Source organism: Nelumbo lutea, chromosome 1, assembly GCF_056320005.1.
Source record: "Nelumbo lutea isolate HS-2025 chromosome 1, American lotus-T2T, whole genome shotgun sequence".
Taxonomy (NCBI): domain Eukaryota; kingdom Viridiplantae; phylum Streptophyta; class Magnoliopsida; order Proteales; family Nelumbonaceae; genus Nelumbo; species Nelumbo lutea.
The window spans coordinates 220,690,173-220,695,447 of NC_142684.1; the positions used below are offsets into that span (position 1 = coordinate 220,690,173).

General features: G+C 36.1%; 2 non-coding genes across 2 annotated transcripts; both read right to left on the reverse strand.

Annotated features, from left to right (window-relative positions):
• Positions 1-4,510: 4,510 nt before the first annotated feature.
• On the reverse strand, positions 4,511-4,610 carry LOC148881163 (small nucleolar RNA R30/Z108). The gene has a single exon (XR_016105994.1). It is a non-coding gene; the product is annotated as a small nucleolar RNA R30/Z108 (small nucleolar RNA).
• Positions 4,611-4,775: 165 nt separating this feature from the next.
• LOC148881164 (small nucleolar RNA Z107/R87) lies at positions 4,776-4,879 on the reverse strand. The gene has a single exon (XR_016106006.1). It is a non-coding gene; the product is annotated as a small nucleolar RNA Z107/R87 (small nucleolar RNA).
• Positions 4,880-5,275: the final 396 nt, after the last annotated feature.

Here is a 5,275-nt window from a genome sequence, read left to right on the forward strand (position 1 = left end):
ACCTTTTCTTCAAGCACGTGGTGAAGTATTGGGGAGTCCCACGGAACATTGTTAGTGATCGGGATCCCCGATTCACTAGTGCTTTCTGGACAGAGCTATTCAAGCTTCTTGGCTCGAACTTGAACTTCTCCAGCAGCAGCCATCCAGAGTCAGATGGGCAGACAGAGACAATGAACTCCCTCCTTGAAGAGTACCTCCGCCATTTTGTATCAGCCACACAGAAGAATTGGGTTCAATTGCAGGACATTGTGCAGTTTTCCGTCAACACACAGAAGAACTCCTCCACCAATCAAAGTCCTTTTGAAGTCATCACCGGCCAACTACCAAGATGTCCGCACAGCATCGTCGACGACCATCATGGAAAAAGCCCTCGAGCCTTCACTTTCACCAGAGAATGGACAGAATGCCTTGACATCACTCGAGCCTCCCTAGAGAAAGCCTCTAAAAGAATGAAGAAATGGGCCGATTTGGGTAGACGACCCGAGAACCTCCAAGTAGGTGACCTGGCCTTAGTAAAACTCCATACCCACTGCCTTAGGTTCTTTCGAAGAGTTCATCCCGGGCTTGTGAGAAAATATGAGGGACCCTGCGAAATCCTAGCCAAAGTAGGAGCTTCAGCCTACAGACTCAAACTACCTCCATGGTTAAAAGTACACCCTGTCTTTCACGTAAGCCAACTTAAACCCTACCATGCCGACAACCAAGACACCTCCCGAAACCAAAGTCAACGCCCACACCCATCATACCGACCGCCCAAGAACCGATCCCTTGACTCCATCCTCAACCATAGGTTGTCCCAATCCTCCCAAACATCAGAATGGGAGTACCTGGTGAAGTGGAAGGGACCTGCAGAAGAAGACACCTGGGAGCTTGCAGCAGACCTCCTTCCGTTCGCAGTGAAGCTGGACGAGTACCTGAGGAAGAATCTTCGAGGACGAAGATTGAATTGAGTGGGGGAGACTGTGACGGTTCAACCTCCTTCAGCGCCATCAGCACGCCATCAGCACGCCATCTAAGTGTCTGGGGTTGGGTCATTGTACTCTTTTGTAAGGGGGTATGCCCATGGAAACTATGTAAATAATAGTACGAATGTATAGTATTTTGATGTATCCTTTTGTCACTCCCCCAAAAGCTTAACGTACTCTTTGAGGGGAGGTAGGTAGTCGAGTGAGCTCATAAGCGTGTAAAGGTTAAGCACGAGATCCCCTCGACACTGTACTGTGTGCTTGTGCTTACCACTGATTAATGCAATACAAGTTGCCTTTTGTCTAATTTGTGTGCACTGTTGTTTCCTTTTGTGTGTTGTTGCTCTCATTTGTAGGCTTTCTCGACCCCAATCGAGTGCCGCACGGGGCCCCGTCGATTAGCCCCGTGACAACCAGGCAGTTCGCCACCAAAGCAGTTCGCCACCAGGCAGTTCGCCACCAAAGCAGTTCGCCACCAAGTAGCTCGTCACTAAGGTACGCCACCACCGGGTCGAATAACGAGGTACTTTGCCAAAAAATTTTACATCACAAAACATTGGTACGTGGCCGAAAACGGTTACATCAGAACTCATCTTGATCAATGCACCTTTACTCATTCATATTCCAAGACTAGCAAATGGGTTGGCTCATGAGATTGCTAAGGATCCTCGGGGGGTCAAGTCAACAAGGAGCTAGAGATGTGGACGAGTTAGAAGAGCTTGGTGAACAAGATGTGCAGAGGTGGATGGAGAGTAGTAAGAGTGAGAGTTGAGAACCAAAAGGGGAGAGCCTTATACCTTGGGAAGAGTGCATTATTTATAGAGGCATCTTAAGTTATGTTTGGGAGTGCTTAAAAATAAGTGCTTATTTGGGCTAGGAGGCCCAGGACCATACCATTAAGCACTTATCGGTGTTTGGGAAATAAGCCCGAAATAAGTGCTTATTTTAAAAATAAGGGCCTATATATTTGTTAAGCCCAAAGTTCCAGTTCTTTTAAGTGCTTAAACAATAAGCACTTATTTGAATTTTCTCTACCAAAACTGTCCCTATTTATTTTTGAAATTTCCAATTATGCCCTTTAAAGGTAAAAACTCTCTCTCTCTCTCTCTTGAGCAATGTCTTGGCTTTCAATTTCACTTCCAAATTCCTTCAAATCGTAGGAATCGGATGAAGAGGATCTCTAAAACTCCGTAGCCTCTAATTCTTCTTCCCAAACGATTCTGGGCATTCATAATGATTATGCAGAGATTAGTGGTAGCTTCAAATCGGGGATTTCTCTGCTCTTTACCAATAAGGCCAGTAATTAGATAAGTTAAGGCATGTTCATTTGCTCTAACATCTGAAAGTGCAATAATTACATTAAAAGGTATATTGGTATTGGTGAACTTTTCTTTTCTTGGAACTCAGAATGCAAAGAATGTTGTTTTGAATTCTGAATTCTGAAATGTCAAATGTCCATTTTAACCCCATATATAAGATTTTTTGTTTCTCTATGTAATTCAATAAACCAAAATAATATTAATATTATTATAATTAATAATTAATAAAATTTAATAATTATTAATAAATAATTTGTGTTAATTAATAATTAAATATAATCATTATTATTATTTAATAATTAATAACCAATACAATAGTTAATAATTATTCAAAAACTAATAAATAATTAATAATTAATATATCATGAAAATTTAATTTATAACTAATAATAATTACTATAATAGCTAATTAAAAATAAAAAATTAAAAGTTATTAATTAATAAATTTTAATTATTAATTGTAACAATTATTATAAATTAATAATTAATAATAATTACTATAACAATAATAATATTTAATATTTCATTAATAATTCATTTATTACTAATACTAACTATTGTAAATATTAATTAATAATTAATTATACTAATTCTTATTATTTAATAATTAAGAATTAATAATAATTATTATTATTAGTTAATTAATATTTTTTGTAACTCAATAAAGAAATAATATTAAAAATTATTGTAATGATTAATAATTAATTAATATTTAATAATAATGATTATAATAATTAATTATCATACATATTATTTACTAATTAATAATAATTATTAATTCATAATTGTTAATTATTAAATAATACTAATTAATATAATAGTTAAAAATTATTAACAACTAATAATAATAATTAATATATAATTAAAATTTAAGTTATAACTAATACTAATTATTATAACAATTAATTAAAATTAATAATAAATTATTACTTTTTATATATTAATTATTAATTATTAATTATTAATTATAATAATTCTTATTAATGTTTTTGAACCATTGTTAACTTTGATAGTCAGACCTTTCAGCCCAGAAACTACCGAGGCAACTAGTTCTTTTTCACCCTTAACCTGTTCCTGGGTAAAAAACCGTTGACTTGTTTAGAGAATCGCTGACCCAAGCAGTCGAGCCGTCGACTTATTCAACCCGGACATTGGTTTGTGGTTTAAGAAAGTTGTAGAGGATAGAGAGGAGAGAAACCGAGACACGAACTCAAATCTGAGATCTAGTAGAGAGAGAGAGAGAGAGAGACAGGTTGAAGAGAAACCGATCTCAGATATTGGATCTTAGATTTGAGATTTTCGTTAGTTGTTGCTGCTTCCCCGTCGCCGTTGCCATTATCGTCGCCAGTGAGCATTGAATCCTCCTCCTCTTCATTCTTCTTCCATTCATCCCTCCATTCCTTCCTTTCCTTTCTCTCATTTTCTTTTTTTCCAATCTCTCATTCCTTTCTTTCCTTTCTTTCTTTCCTTCTTTTATGCTTTCTTTCTTTTTTCTTTCTCAGCCAATAATTCCATAGTCTCTTTTCCGTTCTCACATAAAACTTTTATATGAGAAAATATTTGCCCTAATAATGCAAATCGTCTGAACTATTTGACTCGGAAACTGGTAGCTAGAGCGGTTCTATTTTTGAGTCGGTTTTTAAAACCTTGATCTGTATTAATTAATAATTAATAATAATTACTGTAATAATAATAATAATAATTAATAATTAATTTACTATGAATAATATAATTTATGATTAATTATTAATTATTAATCAACTTTTAATTATAATTGTAATTATAATTAATAATTAATAATTATTATTATTGCATATGAGGCCCTTGAGTTATAAGGAGGGAGAAGTGTTTAATGTTTTGGGAATATAATTGAAAAACAAAAAAAATATATAAGATTCCACTTTTAGGGATAAGAGAAAAAAGTTGTAAGATTCCTTTTAAGAAGTAAGAGTTAAGAGGAAACGAAGAGACCCTTAACCTCGAATCTGTTACAGTTTAAAGGAAGATGAAGAGGACGGAGATGGAGATGAGTTAAGGATGAGGTTTTGGAGTTCGCTCAAGAAATGTCCATGAGACCAGAATTCTGGGTTGATGTCCCGTTATCCATGAGACCAGAATTCTAGAGTTCGCTCAGTGGTGGTTTGTGATCTACCATTCTCAACTACCGTTAACTTAATTCAAAAGAAATGATAAATTCAAAACGAGGGGGTATGGGGGAGAAACAAATTACACAGTGGTGGCTTGTGATTAGTTGGTTCGATTTTGCCAGCGTTTGATCTCAACTTGATTTCAGAAGAGCGAACTTGTTATCATCATCGCAACCTCTTTATTCCCCAGATCTCCCCCAATTAAAAAAATAAAAAATAAAACAAAACAGAAAAGTTGGGAAAATTGAGTGAGAGGGATAACTCATAAACAGACCCATGCCAAAACCCTAAATCTAAGACGTTTCAATGAATATAAGGAGAAAAAATAAAACGAAGGATCAGAAGATCGCTTAGTTCAATGGGGTAGTCAATACAAACTTCTTCCAAAAGAGAGAAACCTGCATTCCGGTCTGTTGAGCTTGAAATTTTTTGAGTCATCACTGTAATGTTCCAATTCCCAGACGTCTTTTGAAAGTGGCATGGCTTTCCGAGTTCAAATCAGCCCCCCACAACGTCCCACAGCACATCCCCGCCATATATTGAGAACATCTCCTGATGATAATACCCAGAATGATGATACCATCATTGGGAGATGCTCCCAATACACAGCGGGATGTACTGTGGGACGTTGTGGGGGAGCACTTTTGTGGGGGGCTGATTCATTCTCTGGCTTTTGTTGCATCTCTCATTTTTTTTGCCAGGTTGAGAATATTGAGATTCTCTAAGGTTAATACCCAATAACCCAAAGCCAAAGGTTAGAAAACAATATAGCTATTTCAGGAGTGTAATAGTAGAACAAATGCACAATAGATGAGTCGGATCTGCTACTCGCACCAATCTTATA